Below are 21891 nucleotides of genomic sequence, written 5' to 3'. Positions count from 1 at the left end.
TGCACTCATGCCTAGCGGGCGGAACTGGACCGCTACAATGATGCCGGTGCAGGGCCAGGCTCTGCCAGCATGATTATGATGCCGGCGGTAGCCAGCCTTTCAATGGTGGTGGAACCGCAATGGAAAGGCATGCGCAGAATGTCTCTGGGGGCCCATTGCGGGCCCCCAATGTATTGGGGGGTGTGGGTGCACTACATATCCCTGTACCAGGTGGCAGGCGCTGTGTAGTGCCTGCCACGCAGTGCAGTGACATGCATGACATGCTCCTTTTCACACCGCGGTGGTGCCGCTGGCAGCAGCAACCGCCGCAATGTGAATTGCCAGAATCCGACCGCCGCGGTCGGATTTCGACTGCGTGGATCCTAATTGGACCAGCGGTAATGCCGTGGTCATTGCGGGCAGTCTTTTCCCGCTACCATGGTGGCCGGGGAGATTTTCCGACTGCCATCCTAATAGGCCCCATAGTATTATTCAAGATTTACTTCTAGAAGGATTTAACAATTAGCAACATTGTATGTGAAACAAGTGTATAGATGTAAAAAAAAATATACAACACTTGAAGAGCTAAAAGAAAAATGTAGAAATGTACAACACTGTTCAAAAATGCTCTGCATGTTTTCTTTAATATTAAAATACATTAGAATTCTATTTAACTATAGCAATAATAATCTATACTTGTACATTGTATAAATGTGGGAAAAGATAAAAATTACAAACTGTGTTCTTCCCCTTTAGTATTGAAAATATAATTATTAATGATGTATGTGAGAAATGCAATACAAAGTCCTGTCTAAACCATTTTGGGGAGTATGTTGGACACTAAAGGGTTTAATTATACTATTCCCACTTTAATCTAAATCATTTTGGGGAAGATGTTGGACACTAAAGGGGTTGGATTTACTATTTACACTCCAATCTAAACCAGTTTCGGGAAGGTTTTGGACACTAAAGGGGTTACATATACTATTCCAACTTGAATTTAAACCATTCTAGGGACGTGTTGGACAACAAAGGTGTTACATTTACTATTTCCTGATGATGCTTGACTAACAGGCCGCATTACTCACCGCTCCACCCATGACTCGACTTCACAGATCTCGATTACACGGACTGAGCTGTGCTGCCTGGCTCCTACGATCTGAATACTTCGGACGGTCCTGCCAAATTGCCGCTTTCGTTGTATGGTTGTTTCGCTCCACTGCTGGTTTCAGATCATGGCCGCTACTGAGCAGGAGACCCCATCAGCTGTGATGATGACAGATCAGGGGGAAGTCAGCGTAAACGCGTGCCGCGGGCCCGCCTCTCACCGGTGTTACGCCAACCTCTGCAGGGGCCTCCAATGGGGACCAGCCAATAATAGCGTCTGAGCCGATCAATCAAGGAACTCAAGCAATGCGAGGGTCCCCGTAAAATCAAACGGGAGATCAGAGGGAAGAAAACATCACAGAGGACAATGCATAATCCAGTGCAGTTGGGTCCACACAACCATCTATTGCATCTTTATTTGCTTGTAATAGACCCCCAAAACGGTACAGCAAAGATCGGAGATGATAGTGGCACCATGCTCCCCTTGCCCGAAGTCAGTGAAAGAGCAGGGAATACCTGTGGCAGCTCTTTCTTGAGCCTTCAGCATTCTCCTCCCCAAGCAGCCCCCCCAAAGCCTGGGTCATTCGGGATAGCCCAGAACAAACTTATAGGTATCGCTGCAGTGATATCCGGCGATTCCCCAACTCAGGGCGTGTTGGGGGAGCGAAATTGGACACAGGTACAATGAAAGTGACCACGCCTATTAGCTCTGGGCCTTTCGGTGTCAGCCGTCAAAAAGGGGGAGCCCTATCTCTCAATGTGCTTGGGGAAAAAAAAATTATTAACTGATTGTTCCAACTCTTCTAATCAAGGCAGCATCTCCTTAAGTAACAATTATATTTCGGACTCAAATAGCAGCATCTTAACGGAGGATTTACAATCAAGCCAAAGAAAAAATCCTCAAAGAAAAGGAAAAAAGGGAATATGAAGGGGGACAGTCAACAATTGAAATGGGATTACTAAGCCACACAGTTAAAATATCATGAGCAAGATCGAAACAAAGCCAATACCCTGAATATTGGAACTCCTTCTGGGACAAAGTAACCCTCCCTTACTACTATTTTCATGTTTCTATTAAACAAATGCAGAGGAAACCCAGAATGAAAGCCGTGGGATGAGAATCGCCTCTAATAAGTTACAGGGGGGGGGGGGTCTGTAAATTGAATAAAACCTGTGCAGAGATTGTCGACTGATTAACAACAGTGGAATGTCGAGTGGAGACCCTTGAGACAGAGGTTGACTCTCTGAAAACGCAAAGTGCCTCTCAAGGAGCAGTCATGTCTGAAGTTATGTTTAAGCTGGATGACCAAGAAAATTGACAGCAGAATTTACGTTTCCTTGAGCTTTCATGGTGAAGCTACTGAAAGGTGCATTTCCGGATCAGTCCAAATGGGATTGGGACCTGGAAATTCAGCGAGCCCACCGATTTCCTTTAATCTAAAAGAAACACTCAAGGAACAAAACAGAAAAACCCAGAGTAATGCTGGTGTACTTTGGAAACTTTTTATTAAGGCAATTGGTGTACGAGCAGGCTCGCCCATAAGCCCAAAAAAAATAGCATGAAGAGGGTGTTGTTTTTTGTTAAACCCGATTTTGCAACTGCAACTGTTAAGTGAAGATGGCGCCTTCAGCAGAAGTCTAGATCCAAAATTTCACCAGACTAAAAATTATATTTAAAGGACAAATTTGTAGTTTCACTTCCAAGATTCAAGCCCAAGAACACTTAAAAGAGCTTAGCCCGGTGGGGGCGGGGGGTGTTAGCAGTAATTTGTTGAAATTAGATCTATGATGGTGTCTTCTCCAACGTTCATTCTCTGTGGGTTACCAGAGTTTTTTAGATAGTCCTCATCTTTGTTAGTCATGGGAGGGTGGGGGTGATGGGGCAATGGGTCAAATGCTCATTGTTCTGGCTTTTCCTGATTGCTTGTTTACTTGGGGGAGCAGGGGATGGGTTTGGTGGGAGGGCCACAAGAAATGGCTTAGGTCTGAATAGTCACATCTGTGTTATTTGTTGTTCTTTCTACTAATCAACAGTATCTTGTTTAACAGATTTAGGAGGGGTATGGGATCGAAGAGATCAAAGAGATTATGGCTGTTTTGATGACAGGAATGGGAAAACTACGGATAGCCACATTGAATATCTGTGGGCTAAATGATGTTAGGAAAGGGAAAAAGTTTTCTCAAGGGCTCGAAATGCTGCAAGCAGACATCGTCTGTATGCAAGAAACCGTCTAGAGGAGGCCCGAAGAATTTGTTGAGGAGCCTAGGCTATAGATTATTGGGAGGAACAACCCAAGGGACTCACACACGTGGGGTTGTAATTTTAGCCTGTTATAATACGCCGCATTTTAAACAAAGTTGGGCAGATCCACTGGGTTGATGAGTTATCACCGGGTGTAAGCTTTCTTGCTCTTCCTACTTTATATTATATTCAGTGTATGGCAGTATAGCAGATGACCCGGAGGTATTCAAGTGATTATCTAATGAATGAGCACACTGGTCGCTGCCTATTATTCTGTGTAGGGATTTAAATATTAATTTACCAAGCAACTGGGTCATGAACCAGGGATAAACAGGGGGGAAACCCAAAGTATTCCAATTCTTAATGAATCTATGCCAGCCACATGGGGTACAGGATGTATGGTCTAATTTAAAACCCATGGAACATGGGTTTACCTTCCACTCAGCCCCACATCAAGAGTATGTTAGATAAGACTATTTTTTTTCATCTTCGTTAGTACAGGCGAGCAAGGTTGAATAGATTTGTATCCAATCATAACCCTTTAATCATACAAAGTTTCGAGAGAGCACTACTTTATAATGATGATTATCAGAGTCATATGAAGGAGTGGATTCCTGAGTTCTTGATAAGAAATATGGGAAATGCGTCTTTAGGAACAGTCTGGGATTCCATTAAAGCCTGCATTCGGGGTGAACTATTCAGTTCCCCTTAAAAAGGAGAAAATATGAGAAATGTATTTTGCAAGATAGCTGGCTGAAGTTCGCACGAGCTGAAGAAAAAACTAGTTATAGCACTGTAACAGAAGGTGGGGTAGAGGAGGCACAAACTGATGTGGCATTAGCCAAGGCTACAATTGGGGAAATACTTGCTAAAAAAAAAAAATCAACAGATAAATTACTAGCTCATCATGAAAAGATATATAAATGTAGTGAAAATATAGGACATCACCTAGCAATGAAAACTAGACAGGAACTTAGCTGCAATAAAATTGCCAAAATTAGAGATCCAACACTTGGCTTGGTGTTAGATCCATCTAAGATTCAGGCTGCTTTTCAGAACTATTATCAAACATAATATTCTGAGGGACCCAAGAATAAGATCTATCAAGCACAGGACATAACCAGTAGGTATTTTGAATTTACTTTGTTGGCACATCTGACTAGGGAAGAACAAGAGCAGCTCAATGTCTCTTTGTCTGGGATGAGATCCTTATGGCAATGTCGAGCTTGACCGAAGGAATAGCAAAGATCTAATTCCCACCGAATTTTATAAAATCTTTGCCGATCAGACGAAAGACGCAATTACAGCTCTGTTTGAGCACATTTGAATGGGACTGACCCGCCTAAATCTTGGGCTCTGGCTAAAATTATTGTTTTCCCCAAAAAGAATAAACCTACTCAGGAGCCTGGCTCCTATCCCCAATCACATTAATCAATGGGTGTAGGACTTGGCCCTTTTTCCCTCATTTGTTTTCGTTTTTGTATTATTGATGCGGATTCAGGGAGCCATTTTATCTACCCCTGAAACTTCTGTCTGAGGGCCTGGAGCACAAAATGGTGGCCACCTGTGACATCACCAGCATCCACTGAAACCTACCAGCACCTTCCAGAACATTCCAGAACCCTGTGACCGTTGGAGGCGGTTTAGAATGTTGGGAAGCTAAGTCAGAGTTGACAGTTGGAGCTGGCAGTTGGCACCTGACTGGTGAAGAGTGAGCAGCAGAAACCTGAAGGAGGAAGGAGTGAGGCAGCAGGGGTGGAAACTTGTGCCTGGAGTGGGGTCCATAAACCCACCCTTGATACTAGTCCCTACTGACTGAGCCCGGCCTGGAGCCCTGTGTGGGAAGAAGTAAGAAAAACCATCTTAAGGACCTGGACAGCAGGAACAGGCCTTAGAAGTCAAGAAAGCAAGATCCTGACCTGGATACTGGTTTCCCTGGAGCCGGACGTCGAGTAGCCTGGAGACCTGGAGCCTGAGGTGGAGAAGCGGCGCTGACTGGAGAAGCAGACGTCGTGCCCAGAGCCGCCAGAGATCGTGAGAGGGCGCCGACGGAGGACGTGAGGTGTACCAGAGGTCGAGGAGGAAATTAACCAAGGTCGAGTGAGCGGTGTCGACGGGGGAGTGAAGTCCGCCCTCCGGAGTCGCCGGAGACCGAGGTGAAGTGTACCGGAGGTCGGGAGTGGAGATCGCACTCCGGAGTCGCCGGAACCTGAGAGAATCGTGCCGGAGGTCGGGAGTGGAGGTCGCACTCCGGAGTCGCCGGAAACCTGAGGAGAGGAGCACCGGAGGTCGGGAGTGAGGATCGCACTCCGGAGTCGCCGGAAGTCGACATCGAGCCAAGGCCGGCCAACGTCATCGAAACAGAGGTCGCCATCGGACCGGAGCCGCCCGAAGTCGACATCGAGTCAAGACTGCCCGACGCCATCGAATCGGAGGTCGAGATCGAGCCAAGGCCGCCGACATCGATCCGGAACCGCCTGCCGGCGTCGTCAAGAACTGACATTGTGCCGAGGCCGCCGACATCGAACCGGAGCCGCCTCACGGCGTCGACACGACTCCAGCGGCGTCGGAGCTTCAGAAAAAGGGCAGTAAGTGGAATAGAGGGCGCCAAAGGCCCTGTGGAATCCTAAGAGACTACTCTAGGGGTTAGAGAGGTGCTGGAACCAGCTGGACTGTGCCAGGGGTGAGCTGAGACTAATTTAGAGGGGCTGTGTAGAGTGAGAGAGCCAGGTCTCTGGTATTCCCCCCTTGATCTACCTCAGTTTAGGCCTCAGCCTTGTCCAAGCCAGGGAGTAGACACCCTCAAGCCTTCCACATCCCCACAAGCTGTGCCTGGACCAAATCAGCTCATAGTAATCTCAAATGTGATCTGATTCTATGAGTGTCACTGTCAGCTTTTAATTATTTATTGGGGGCACTGTATTTATTGTATTTAACCTATTTATTGCTTCACTGTATTTATTGGTCCACAGTATTTATTGATGCACAATATTTATTGGTTTGCAGTATTTATTGCCTCAGAATATTTAATTGCCTGTATGAATTGCACTTATATTTATGCCTTTAATATTTATGATTACCCCTATTTATTGAATCATTAAGCCAGTATTTATTTGACCTGCATTATTTAAAAAGTTTTGTATATTGTGATTGTGTATTATTTATCTAATCAGCAACTAAGAGAAAAGAAGATAAAGAAAGATATTTTCATAATTTTTACGGTGTAGAGTCGTTTTTGGAACGGATGCACGCATGGTTATTGTATGGGTATGTCGTATGCTTAGCACGGTGCCTGTTTCCTGACCACTCGAGCCAAGCTACCACTGTATGTCCCGGAATATACTCCGTTAACACCAACCCTTACCGGTGTGGGAGCGGAGTAGATTTCCAACAATGGGGATTCAAAAATCTACTCAAAATTGTTAGGTACCCACCAATCCCAGGTGATTCATAGAATAGTATCCAAATGGCAACATGGATTTATCCCTGGGAGTGGCAGGTTAGACCATATTAGAAGGATTATCTGTATGTTTGAAGCGGGGCAGGCGTCAGGAGACCCTATGCCAGTGATTATGCTTGATGCAGAAAAAGCATTTGATAGGGTCTCCTGACATTTCCTCTGGGCTTCATTGCAAATGAAGGGGATACGGAAAAGGCCCCGATGAAAACAGGGCAGTCAAGGCATTATACGTGCAGCCAGCCGCTAGGGTTTATATCAACGGGGAAATGACCGAGCAATTTGAAATTTCAAGCGATGAATCTCCATAAAACTTTGCAGACCTGTTGCTTTTTTTTACGTCAGCTGACAATGCAAAGTTTTGTGATGATTACTTAAAGGAATACATACAAAAAAGGGGAATCCCAATACATTTTTCCACCAACGTTTTTCCCATAGACTTATTTAACAGACATAGTGGCAAAATGGCTGAACAGAATTTCATGAAATTTGTCAGGAATATAGGTTATGGTGTGGAAAGGGTCAGTTTTGTTATTTGATCTAAATTGATTCAGTAGTTGTTAAGTAATAAGGGACAAAATGTAAGTGATATATTGATCTGCGTTATACTGCGGTACTTTCATGGTATTCCACAGTACATAGCGATGACAAAACAATATTATTGGTTAATGAAAGCCCTTGCAAAGTCAAAAGGCAGGCATATTGTTTAGCCCACGCTTTGCCTTTGTTCTGGGTTTCAACATGACATTTAGCTTATTGCTCTTTTTGTAATCTATAAAAGGAAATGAGGTACTTTAGGAAAGTCTGTTGAGTTAGGGAAAAGTATTTTTATTATTTTAGATATTTTTTAAAATGTTTATGAAGTACCACAATACTTCCTCTAAACTATCTAGGAAATACTGCGGTACCTTTTGAAATCTAAAAAAAACAAATCTATATGATAAAGGACACTATATGACACACCACTCCTCTCAATGACACTCCACTTCACTTTCTGTCACTCTAAGGCACTCAACAACATCCCACTGCACTCTGCACTCTGCGACATGCCACTCCACTCTGTGACACGCCACTCCACTCCGCTTTACGTCATGTCATTTCACTCTACGTCACTCCACTTTAAGCCACTCTACAACTGTCACATTTTTTGTTCTCTGTTTAGAACGCTGTTTTAAGGTGGATTCTTTGGAAAAACGATGTGTTCATTCTGGATGTTGATATGCCTACATTTCCCATGGTTCCAAGAGGTTACTTCCTGTTTTGCAACCAAAAGGAATCTTGGGAAGCAGGTCTGTCAGGAATAATGAAAAGGATTCCACATGGAACGCTTGAGGCAGATTACTGTCTTTCCTGAGGAGATGTCTGGATGTCAAAGGTGTGGTAAGGTTTTAGGACATTGTGCATGTTGTAACACGTTCTAGTATTCGCTCCGGACTTAGAAGCAGCAAGCAAGTTTGTGTCACAGTAAGGATTATTCCAAGGCGACGCTTGGAGAAAAAAGCTGCACAACATTACTCCTTGTATTTTGGTTTTGGCAAAACGAGTACATTTAAAAAGGATATCGTGTTGGAGGTTGGTACATTTATACCCTGTGGTGAGGGTGTCTATGTTTGAATTCACGGAGACTTGGCTGAGTCCAATTGTTTAATTTTGGCTTTCAGAAAACAGAGTACTTTGTTATACTTTGCTTGACATTATTGCAAAAGAAGTATAATTTACGGGTGGGAGCAACCCCTCAGTTTGTTTTGAAGATATTATTCAAGACCTGAATTGGAACTTTGAGAACAATGATCTCTCTGACTTTGTTGAAGGTCCCAAAGGTTCTTGGTAAAGAAATGCTTTAGTTTTGAATCCGGATTATTCTCTGTGGCTAAGAGGATACAAGGCTTAGGTGGTGATTAACCTTTTGTTATTTCATTATGCCTTTAACAGGGGGGGTGGAGTCTGTTACAAGAGGGATCCTTCTTTTCCACTATGATGCTGGGCAGTAGATATACTATTGGTAGGTACCTTGAGGTCTGAATGATATCTATGGTGTGTTAGGTGAGATTATATTCTGTTAAGTGATGTTGGGATGTTACTTTTTACATTGTCTTTTTGCAGGAACAGACAGTTCGAATCGGGTACACCTATCCTGAATCAACTGACGAAGTCGTTGAATATAGGCCTTCTTATTTTCCTTTAAAGGTATTAGGGGAAACAAATAATATTGTTAGCATATGTGTTATAATGTTAACTTGGCAACTAACTTGTTGATTTCTCCTTAGGTCTCCTTCCCAGCTGTTCCCTTCCCTTCCTTCCTTTGCTTGATCAGATCAACATTCAGTGTTGTTATATTATCAGAATTGAGACGATCAAGAGGTGGACCAATGTTTGAGCATCAAATCAACTCTAGGGTATTCTTGAGATGACAACAACACACCAGTCTATTATAAGCGACTGCATTCTACTCTACGACGCATGACTTCACTCCGCAGTACCTATTGAAATCTAAATAAACAGTTATATATCACAAAAGGGCCATTCCAGGGAAGCCCCTCGCTCCTGGACACGCCCACTGACGCTCGGTAACGCCCCCTCCCACTTACCTTAAGTGATGTGCTGCCAACGACCGCGCAGCGGACGCGCGCAGCGGGCGCGCCGCTTGCGTGCCAAAGGCGCGCCAAAGGCAAGCCCGTCTGAGCCCGTCCGCGACCATACGGGACCCGGGGCCATAAACCCTGGTCTCCATACCACCCAGCTAAGGACCTATAGTCCAGCAAACATCCACAGCATTGGAACCGCAGCTGTGGCACGCTGCACCCACAGATTCCCACCAGATAAACTTCCTCCCCGCTGCCCGGCCTGTAAACATCCCCTCAACACCAAAATCCCGGCAGACACAATCCAGAAATATTGTATGTACCTGTTGAATTGTAGGTCCCTTCCGAAACACAGCACGGAAATTGCCCTGCTGTTAGAAGAACGGAAACCGGACGCCATCTTCCTGACGGAGACATGGCTCACCCCCCACTCTGAGCCGTACCTAGTCACAGCTTTACCCCCTGGCTATCAAATCCATAGGCTAGACCGGTCGGAAGGGAGAGGAGGAGGCCTGGCTATCATACTAAAGGGTCAATATCGTTGTCGTACTACCTCTGAAGCAATCCCCGAGTGTGAAAGTCTAGCATTCACTATCGACTTCTCCTCAAATATTTCTTTCTCAGGCACCCTGATATATCGCCCCCCAGAGCCGGCAAAAATGTTCCACAGACTTCTCCCGAACATTATAGCCGAACGCATCATGTCAACAGCCAACCATTCTCTTCTGGGAGATCTTAATTTTCACTTTGACAGCCCCACAGACCACACTGCTTCGGAACTAACAGATGACCTAGCAGCATTGCAAGTAATTCAGCATGTCTCAGCCCCAACTCATGAAAAGGGCCATCTACTAGACCCGATTTTTAGCAATTGCACGGAGCTGCTGGTCAGTCAACCCATTACCCTTCCCTGGACTGATCACTACTTAATACCTTTCACCTGTTTTACCGATAAAGCCCCCCGGTCCACCCCCAACCCAAATTCACAAGGAACTGGGCGAAATTACCCACTAAGGTTTGGATAAGCAACTTAGAATCCACGTGCCCACCCCACTCTACTGACCCCAACATAGCAAACCAGGAATATGAGGGTTGGATCGCAAAATCTTTGGACGCCACCTTACCTTTTCAGAAATCCATATCGAAAAGACTGCACAAATCAGCCCCTTGGTTTTCAGATATCTTAAGAGCAAAAAAACGTTTATGTAGGAAACATGAGAGAGCATGGCGCCTAGACTTTCTCCCTGAGAAAAAGTCCCAATACAAGGAGGCAATCAAGGCTTATAAAGACGAGATTAGGACGGCGCAAACCGCCTATTTTTCGACTAAAATTATGGAAGCCAAATCCAAACCAAAGGAAATTTTCCACTTGGTAAAAAGCCTAACAAAGGTGAATAACTCAGCTCCATCCTTAGCTAAAACACAAGCACAATGTAATGAGCTAGCGGACTTCTTCCATAAAAAGGTTACCAAGATCTACTCCTCCTTTCCAACAGTAGATGTAACCCCAATAACAACTGTCCAGGCACCACTGAAACACAGAACTCTCCCAGACCAACCTACCCTAGAACATTTTCTCCCCTTAGATCTGGATACCCTTAACCTCCTGGCCCGGCAAATCAAATCTGGCTCCCCACTCGACCCAGCACCACCAGATGTTATGATGCAGGCTAGCCAGGTCACCCTACCCGTGGTACTGGAGCTGTTAAACTCCTCCATTTCATCATGTACTGTGCCCACAGGATGGAAGAGAGCCATGGTACGGGCTTTGCTTAAAAAGCCCAATTTAGACCCGGAAGACCACGCCAATTACCGCCCAATCTCTCTGCTCCCCTGGGCAAGCAAAATTCTTGAGAAACACATAAACATCCAGTTAATAAAATTTCTTGAAAACCACTCGTTACTGGATGTTTCTCAGACAGGGTTTAGACCTAGGCACGGAACCGAAACCGCACTGTTAGCGGTCACCGAAGAGTCACGGAGGATACTGGATCAAGGTGGTTCAGTGGCAGTGATCCTCCTCGACCTAAGTGCGGCCTTCGACACGGTCAGCTATTCCACTCTGCTGAACCGTTTATCGAAGATCGGAATAACAGGAAATGCACTTAGGTGGCTCAATTCCTTCCTGAGCAACAGAACATTCCAAATCTTTGATGGTGACACAGTGTCAACCAGCAAATCACTGAGCTGCGGGGTGCCACAAGGGTCCTCTCTGAGCCCTGCGTTGTTCAACATATATATGAAACCACTGGCTGGGGTCGTCCAACCGTTCGGTATCAAGATCATATCATACGCAGATGATACCCAGCTAGTGGTGTCTCTGGCACAGGAGGGTAACAGGCACATAACAACAGGCCTTATGAAATGCCTACAGAATGTTAAGGAATGGATGACAGCCTCCTCCTTAAAGCTCAACGGAGACAAAACGGAGCTTATGCTCTTGGGCCCACCTTCACCAGTGCCTTTCATCTCCCTCTGGCCGTCCTGTCTAGGTCCTCCTCCAACCCCGAAGGAAAGTGTAAAAAGCTTGGGAGTCTGGTTAGACAAAAATCTCTCGTTCACCACCCAAGCCACCAAGCTGTCTGCCACGTGCTTTGGCTTACTTAGAACAGTGAGGAAAGTCCTGCCCCTCCTGCCGATGGAAGCGAAACAAGTAGCAATACAGGGTCTGATTCAATCCCGGTTAGACTTCAATAACGCCCTTTACCTGGGCTCCCCCGAATCTACCTTGCGGAAGCTTCAACTGGTACAGAACTGTGCAGCTAGAACCCTGCTTCAGACCCCACGCAGACAGTCAATCAGGCTTGGATTAAAAAAACTACATTGGCTCCCGGTGAAACAGAGAGTTGTATTTAAGGCATTATGTATCTCCCACCAAGCCTTCTGGAACAAGAGCCCAGCAATTAGCGACAGTCTAGTTACCCATTACCACCCTAGCAGGAATCTCTGATCTACAGAGGCCTTCTTGGCCTCAATGCCCAAAGTTAAAAGAGCCAGAACCGGAGGTAGGATGTTCTCCCTAAATGCCTCCAAGCTATGGAATTCTCTCCCTCTACAACTTCGCTCCGACCCTGACCTGCTATCATTTCGTAAACAACTGAAGACCTTATTGTTCACACAGTCTCCCTGATCCCGACCACCTCCTAAACGATCACTTCTGTACACCTAGCGCTTGGACGCCCCTGGGACAGCAATCGCGCTTTACAAATCCACATTCAATTCAATTCAATTCAAAAGACACTATGACAGGCCACTCCATGACACACCACTGCACTCTATAACACCCCACTTCACTCTACAACACTCCACTCTATAACACTCCACTTCACTCTGTTCCACTACACTGTACACCACTCCACGGTAAGACACTCAACGGCATGCCACTGTACAACACGGCCCTCCACTCTACAACATGACATGCTACGCCACCCCATGCTGCTGTACTATACAAAATGTTGTTTAAGCAAAGAAGGTTTGGGTCCTTACACTACCTGGACTGGGCCACTATAGTATTATATGACATGAAGGGTGTCCAGATAGAACATTCAAAGCAAATTAATGATTACGCATGACCTTAGACTTTAGATTCGGTCGGTCTGTAATTCAACCATAGAGGAAACATCTTCACCAAAAATGTGGTGTATGCTATTGTATGTCCATGTCAAAAAACGTACATAGGCAAAAAGAGTCAAGAAGTGAGGCAAAGGCTTGTACATCATCGTTCCAGATTGAAGTACAAGGTCCTCACTGAACCCATTGTTAATCACTTCGTCATACTAAAACACTCTGAAAATGATTTCAAATGGACAGTTTTATGTTTCATCAAACCGAAACTGAGGGGTGGCGACCCTGAAGTTCTTTTAACTCAAAAAGAAGCATTCCTCATCATGAAATTTGATACAGCCATACGGGGTCTGAATGAGTTGTCAGAAATTGCCAAACTGTGGCCCACTAGTCTTAAGGCCACTTCCTTGTAATCAAACAGACCCGTTAACACTACAACTCCCAGAATGCTTTAGCTTTGACAACTCACTCAAATTCAGTCCGTATCTTGTAGATTGGTTGATTTGAATATCGCAATCAAGGCCACAATTACCAGCCAAGTCGGAGCAGAGACCCACGAACATTGCCTTGTCCAGTCGTTTCCTACGAAAGGCAAGTGTTTTTGAAGTCACAAGCGTCTGATTTCAACACGCAGAATGTTAGAGGAAACAAACGAGTGAGCCGTCAAATGTTTTCAAACGAAGGAGCGTAATATTAAGTCAGCGGGGACCCCCAAATCCTCCAAGCAGCCGTCAGTAGCTCAGTTTTAACGGGGTTTGCCCTTTCCACTTAGCCTGCTCTTAAAAGGATTTCTATGTAACTAAGATCAGTTCCCTTTTTTCCCCTACAAAAGAAGATATGGGAAGCGCACAACTCACAGAGATTTATTCTCCCTAAAAAGAATCCGGTACCCTCTAATGGATTAAGGTACGGGGTGCTCCCTTCTTTGAAAATTATCTTTCCAAACAGGTTATGCCACATGTATTACAAAACATGTTTTTGTTGATATTTGCAGTTATAAGACCCAAAAGAAGAACTCACTACTGACAATCAAGTTCCTGGTACTTCAACAGCGAACTAAGTACCTCGAAACTGAATGAAAAAAGTTGACTGAGCTCTATATGTGGAGCAGGGTCCATGTCACTAAAATAAATGTTTATGATTTAATTTTATAGTTCTCAAGACCAAGTCCAAGTCCTGAGGAGAACACCCGAGCAGGACGGGGTTCAAAGCGCGTTGACTCCAGCTGATGGGATAAGACAGACTGGGTGTGCCACGAGGTAATACTCTACATCCTTCTTTTCCCCCCAAGGATAACACTCTTTAAAAATACTATTCCCTAAGCATTAGACATGGGCAGGACAGTAGGCAGAAGCCTCTGTCAATGAACTTGTGGTGTCCGCCCAGTGCAAATTTGAAACAAGGACTGGTTACTTGTATTTTTATTTTTATTATATTTCACCAAAGTTTAATGCTTTGTTCATTGCACTCCACTGTGTTGCATTATATAAGTATGAAATTGGCACTTTAAACAATGTGTTGCCCGACAAGATGACATGAAAATAATGGTTTAATCTGGTTTTCAAAAAATGGTTAAGAAAAGTGAAATAAACCACTCGGGCATTGGAATGTAAAGTCTAAGGTCAGGCGTAATCATTAATTTGCTATGAATGTTCTATCTGGACACCTTCATGTTATGCAGTACTATACAACATGACACTCCACTCCACGACATGCCACTCCACTCTACGCCACTCCACTTCCTCCACTTTAAGATATTCTTTGACACACCACTTCAAATTACTCTACCACATGCCACTCCACTCTACAACACTCTGCGTCACTCCACTCTATGGCATGCCACTCCACAATATGCCCCTCCACTCTAAGAAACTACTGTATGACATGCCACTCCACTCTACTCCACGACACTCAACTCCACTCCAAAACACTACACTCCACTCTATGCTCCTCCACTGGCTGAAGTGTCATGTAGATGCAATCGATTGCACCTAATACTCCGGAGAAGAGTGAAATGGCATAAAATCCTTTTGATGACCAGTGCCTTTCCACCAATGACTGTGGCATGCCGATAAATGGATGCACTTAACTGTGGATGTAAATGTAATCTCTTCAGCTAATAATTGTTCCTAAAAATTAGGGCATGTCTGTAAAGATGTTGACTGACATTGTGATTAAATTATTTTGTGGTGTGTGTAGCTTTCTTATGTGGAAACCTTGCGTGTGACTGGTTGATTTTGCAATGACTTACAGCTGCTGAAGGGTGTGCCGAAGCTCTGCCAACTCCAATAGTATGTGTGTCGCATATGTGTCAGAATCAGTGATTAATATAGTTCCTACCTAAAAAACAATTGTTTATCATTTTAAAATAAATTAAAATAATAAATAATCACATTATACAATATTTTCTGTATATTTTCCTATTTCCCTTTGTGTTGTTAGTGTTTATATTTGCCTTCATTGATTAGTGTGTTGCAACACCAGTGATTGGCCTTGTGTGATGTGGGACTTACTCCAAGGCTTGGGTAGAGTAGATGTGAACAGTAAAATCATGTTTTTTTTCAGAATCTTAGTCAAGAGTCAGTTGACCTTACTTCAACAGCTATTACCACAATGTTTCCCTTGTTCGGGCATCTAGTAGCATTTTATTTGGCAACGTCTTATAAATATTTAAAACATTAAAATAATCTTTGTGAATGGGTGAATATTTTGCAACATCAGAACACAGCCAAGCTAAACTCTGACTACACAGTCTTGTGGGAGCAAGACAAATATTCCAGAAGCTGATTCCCTATGCCACCTAAAGGCCTCCAACCACTGGAGAATCAGAAGAACCCCTCCGAGTGATAACAGCACCGAGGGGAAAGGTGAAGTGGAGAAAACACAAAGATGGCATCTCTTGGGTACCTTCAAGGAACCTGCATCAAATTAGGTTGTCCTTCAGTGTTCTGGATTTGTCATAGGTCTGAAAAAACTAAGGGCCTGATTTGGACAGGCTACTCTGCCACAAATGTGACAGATATCCTGTCCGCTGTATTACAAGTGCCATAGGATATAATGGACTAATAATATCGCTGACGGGGTATCCGTCATGTTTCAGATTGAGTAACCCATCCACCAAACTCTAAATCAGGTCATAAGTATTTAAACATTTAGAGTCTTCACCTTTAAGGCATGAGTACCTCAGAATAACAACTATGAGTGTGTGTTTCTTACCTTAAACCTCTCACTGTTTCACTTTTATTTTAGTGGACAGAACCCAATGCATGTAGTGTACCTCAGAGAAGGAAGTAGCATAGAATGCCTAGTTAATGCAAGTAACATACACCTCTCTTCTTTGAGCCCCCCTCTATAGCCTAACAATGCATAAGTGCTTAGGAGATGGGACCTTAAGGGAGTGATGCAAATGGAATTACTCTTAAAAAAAAAAATTGTACTCATAGGTTTCATTTAGTGAAATCAATAGAAATTCAGAAGACTAAATAGCCACACACAGCTGATGCAAAATGATAAGTTCACACATATAACAATTAAAGCATTTAAAAAAAAATGTGCATTTATAATGTACATCAATGTACAGGATTATACACAATTACAAAAGCCAACCATACAAAACAGATACATAAAGTGCATAGTGCCCTCAGTGCAGCAGACCCACAAACAGTATAGGTAACCTATTTTGCAATATAAAATTACATGTGTGCTACATGTAACAAACAACAACATATGGTTAACAAAACATAGTCCATGGCCTTAAAGTGGCACCATATTGTTTGTTTGATACACTTTGTCAAGGACATTTCACCCAAAAGAAGGGATGACTATGTCTCATCAGGACCTAGTAAGTAACTAAGTAAGTAAGTATTATGCTTATATAGCTCACGAATGCCGATGTGTCTTGGTGCTATAGCAGGACACAGGTTTAGCACCTTACTTCTGCCTGATAAATAGCCACGCCTTCAGCAACTTCCTGAACCATGGTATGGAGGGTTGGAGTCTGATGTTGTCTGGTAATTCATTCCATAATCTAGACTCATGATATGTTAAGCTCCTACCTCCCCATCTAGCTCTTTGTATTTTGGGTATCTGGACTAGACCTTTGTTAGCCGACCTAAGATTGGGCCGAGGAATGTACTGCTGAAATAATTTCTGTAAATCAGCTGCTCCTCCACCAAACCGGGCTTTATGTACCAAGCACAGAGCTTTAAGCTCTATTCACTGTTGCACCTAAAGCCAGGGAAGAGTTTCAATGCTGCCAGAAACGTGATGGAACTTTGGAATGTTTAGCAGCATTCTAGCTGCAGCATTTTGTAAAGATTGAAGTTTGGGCAGTTGGTGCTTGCTAATGCTCATAAAGAGGGCATTGCAGTAGTTAATCTGTGAAAGAATCAAACCGACGACAACCGATATCCGCAGTTCAGGCGGGATGAAAGGAAACATTTTTTGTAGGACCTTTAACTGGAAGAAGCAGGCTGATGTAAGCTGGTTAATTTGGCCTAGGAAACTTAGTTGATCGTCAAACAAGATTCCCAAGTTCCTGAATTTTCCTGCGGGTACAGGGCAGTTTCCTGCCTGTGCTGGCCACCATTCCCGGTTCCAGAGCGGTGCCCCAGTACCAAACTCCATTACTTTTGTTTTTCCCGTTTTTAGCTTGAGATAGTTCTGGTGCATCCAATCCTATGAGTGTAATTATTTTTTTTTATAGTTATACCTTGGCCTTGTTGGTTTATGGGTTGCTCTTGTTGGTTTGTAAAATTGGAAACTGAATTACTTCATTCCTTCAGAGTCTCTCTGAATATAGTCCATAGAACTTGTGAGAATGGCATAGTTCCTCAAAGGTTACTTAAACAACAAAAAGTCTTTTGAAAAACATAAATTAAGTGTCATAGTAAATCATAGCAGTCAGCATATAGAATGTCCATTAACAGTTTTTCCTTCTTGTAATTCCTTCAGGGACTACATATGTAAAAAAAATAAACTGTCTTTTCTCTTATTTTTGTAGAATACACGTGTATGCTTCCATTCAAGTCTTGGAATTGGAATGCAGAATGGTGAGTGAATATCCAAAACTAATCGTAGGAATGCATTTTACCAATATAAAGGGTCAGTCAGCTGTTGGTAAAAGCTTTATAAACTTATCTTCACAGGCACATAAAGAACAAACAGACTTCCATATGACCAACAGAGATATCAGCAACAACTCAGCAGCACTGGAGCAGGAAATGAGGCTTGAGAAAACCCCTTCAAGGATCACAGGGCAAATTAGCAGCATTCCCGGGCAAAGAAAAGCTGCAACAACACCAACAAGGGTTCAGGGTGAGTATGACTGGTACGTAATTACAGCCAACATCTGATTTTCTAGTGCAAATTTCATGCAGCCAAACTCAAACTGAACGCGGCTCACTGGGGTTTCGGTGAGAGTTGGGACTAATGCAAGGGAGCGCATAAAACTAGACCATATTGGTTGGAAATGGCCTTTTGTGCACGGTTATCTCTATACTTTTTTTCCTAACCTGTTGTTGTAGGCTTAAGGACTCTAGGCAATTTCCGACAGCTAAACAGTTCTAAAGTGCGTTTGCTCTCTGTGTAAATTGTTATCATGATTGGTTATCGATGATTGGAATACTTGATTTATGGGCCAGTAAATCAAATGCTACTAGTTTTATGTTTTTTTTCATGTTTAGGCAATGCTTAAAGCGCACGTCTACCAACGGTCTCTTGGCGCTGTGGGGAGAGGGAAGCTGTCCTCCAGGGCTCTAGAAGTAGGCTTGAGTAAATAGCCATGGTTTTAGTTTTTTCCTAAAACTGGTGTATTCCGGAATTAGTCTGGTTTCTGTTGGTAGGGAATTCCAGAGTGTGGGGCCCAGTACCGAAAAGCGCGAGCCGCCCGTTCTCTTTCGCTTATATCTCGGGATAGTCAGCATATTCATGGTAGCTGATCTAAGATTCTTTCTGGGTAAGTATCTTGAGATCTTAGTGGAGATTAATTTAGGCCTGTTTTGTGAAGTGCGTTAAAGACCATGCAACCGGTCTTAAACATAGACCTCTGGATCACAGGCAGCCAATTGAGCTGTTTCATGAGAGGTTTAGTGTGGCAGTGTCGTGGTTGCTGAAAGACTAGCCTGGAAGCTTGATTTTGGATGAGCTGTAACTTGTGAGTTTGGTAAGCAGGGAGTACCAGATAAATGGAATTGGCATAATCCAGCCGGGACATTATCAGGGCAAGCAAAATAGCTATGCTTGCCTCCCTGGAGAAAAATGTCCTAATTTTCTTGAAAGTCCTCAATTGATAAACGCATGAGGACGAGACCAGGTTAATCTGTTCCTGCATGGAAAGATTAGCATTTATCTTGATTCCCAAACTTTTGACAGAATTTTTGGGTATGGGATACTAGTGCACCTGCAGCACTGATTGTGCCACCCACACAAGTAGCCTTCTAAATGTGTCTCAGGCCTACCACTATAGTGGCTGTGCATGCAGTTGTTAACTGCCATGTTGGCCTGGCAAGTGCACCCACTTGCCAGGCCCTAACCTTCCCTTTTCTGACAAGTAAGACACCCCTCAGGTAGGACCAAGGTACCTCCATGGGCAGGGTGCAGTGTATGTGAAAGGTAGGACATATATTGGTGTGTGTGACATGTCCTGATAGTGAAATACTGCCAATTTTGTTTTTCACTATTGAAAGGCTATCTGACCCATAGGATAGCATGGGAGATACTTTGTGACATCTTACAAGTATAACCTCCCATTGGAACAAGATAGAGGAATAAAGTTTAGGCTCTCTGAACTCAGAATTTAATAACACATCTTTTAGTAAAAATGTTTTTTAAATTGTGTGTTTGGAAATGCTACTTTTAGAATGAAGGCATTTTCTTGCTTAACCATTCTGTGTCTCTGCCTGTTTGTGGATTGACTGGTTTTGTAGTGACAGGGGCAAGGGATGTGCATTCACTGTAGTTAGCCACTTGAGGGGTTATGGTGTGCCTAGCCCTTCCAGAATGACTCAGAGCTGAGCTGACTAGACCATGGCTGCATTTAAAGTAGTGGGAGGAGTTTCCCTCGCACCTCAATAGGGCTTGTCACCTTTGCACAATGCTTTCTCCACCCCCTGTGGTCATACTGCACTAGTGAGGACAGAACTGGTTTGGACTTGGCTCAGAGACCCTTGCACAAAGAAGAACAAAGACAAAATGGTGTACAAGTAGTGGACCTTCAACCCCAGAACTTTAGATCACTTCTGGACTCAAGAGGAACCTTCGCCAAGGAGAAGAGCTGGAGGGCTATACGGAGGAGTACTGCCCCTGCGCTGTGTGAGATTGGCCTGCAGTTGCTGCTTCTGCCAAGGAAAGGACAAAGACTAGAATGTTGCTGAGAAACCTGCATGAAGAAAAGAATCTCCAAGGGCTAGTGGAGGTTGTTCCTGATGTTGGGAGCAGTAAGAAACCTAAGAGAAGCAAGGAAAACAATCTTCAATGCCGTCAGTGATGCCGCTGTGATCCCACGACCTGCACCAAGGCCAGGGGCACCGCTCGTGAAGTGCACGATGCACCGCCCAGCCTGCACCGCAGCTCTGACGCCTGGCGATGCCTGCAGTGATCGGCATTCCCAGCGGCAGCGCTCGCACCATCTCCATCACCGTCAGCACCTGCATCCTGTTATCAAGATGACGATAACCACCGAGGATGACTCCACGAAGTCGCCGACTTCGCATCGCCTCACCAGAACTGACGCCTCACCACCGATGCAACCGACTTCCCCTGTCCTGGATTCGGCATGTTGCCTCCTTGCAGACACGTCGCCTCGCCTCCCCAGTGACAGCCAGGAAGCCGGCCTCAACCTTGGCACCGACGCCTAACCTCCACAACGCCGTGCATTGTCATAGACTTCGTTTTCCAAGGTACTGTTTGTTTGGGGGTCTGTGACTCTTTCCGCGATGCCGCACACCTCCCATTTGGCGCTGTATTGTGGATTTATTGCTGTCACAACGTCATAATAGCCCCAGGTGGAGCTATTTGTTTTCCACAAGCTTTAGTTTTGAAAGAACTGTATTTAAATGCTATTTTACTACCTGTATGTTGAATTTTTGTTGTTTTGGTCTTGTTGAGTTTAGATAAAGACACTTAATTTTTCTAAACTGGTGTGGTGTCTATTTGTGGTGTTATCGCTGTGTTACTGTGTGCTTTGAGTACAAATACTTTACACATTGCCTTTGCGATAAGCCTGTCTGCTTGTGCCAAGCTACCAAGAGGATGAGCAGGGGTTATCTAGAGTGTGTATCCCCCTTACCCTGACTAGAAGTAAGAGTCCCTACTTGGACAAAGGTGCATATTTCTGCCAATTAAAGACCCCCAGTTCTAACAATGTCCCTTGCCTCCACCTCCTTCCTCACTTCCGGATGATTTTCGGTTGCGCCGCAAACGCTATGCAAGGACATGCAGCTGCAACCGTGCCAGGTACCCACATTAGCGTACAGTGCAGAGTATTATTCTGTGACATCCAAAATAAGTGACCAGCATCACAGTGCAATATAAACACAAAATAGATGTAAACACATATAAGTATGTTGCAGCAGACCATTGTAGGAAATAATACAGAAGGCTTAGCAATAATAATTTCACATGTGTTCTTTATGTTCTATTGTGTGAACATGCTAAAATAAGAATGGATGTCAAGCATCTTAGATATATGTGTCTATAAATCAAACGTATGAGTGTTGTGTAGATAGATAGATAGATAGATAGATAGATAGATAGATAGATAGATAGATAGATAGATAGATAGATAGATAGATAGACACACCAATGGATCTTTAAATATAAAAGATAACTATACTAGCAGGCAAATTAAGTTATGCTATTGGGTGCTGCTCTTAAAAAGATGCCATCATAGCATCTTCCTGCCACTTTTTTCAGGTTATTGTGGAAACAGATCAATGTTGCTCACATATATGCTATTTGAA

The 21891-nt window shown here is 43.9% G+C and overlaps 1 protein-coding gene across 1 annotated transcript in view; it reads right to left on the bottom strand.

The window, feature by feature from the left end:
- Nucleotides 1-21891, bottom strand: part of GPR158 (G protein-coupled receptor 158) — a 1311614-nt gene that overhangs the window by 811895 nt on the left and 477828 nt on the right. The window lies entirely within an intron of this gene.

Source organism: Triturus cristatus, chromosome 10 (genome assembly GCF_964204655.1).
Source record: "Triturus cristatus chromosome 10, aTriCri1.1, whole genome shotgun sequence".
Lineage (NCBI taxonomy): Eukaryota > Metazoa > Chordata > Amphibia > Caudata > Salamandridae > Triturus > Triturus cristatus.
This window is presented reverse-complemented; position numbering and strand designations above follow the sequence as displayed.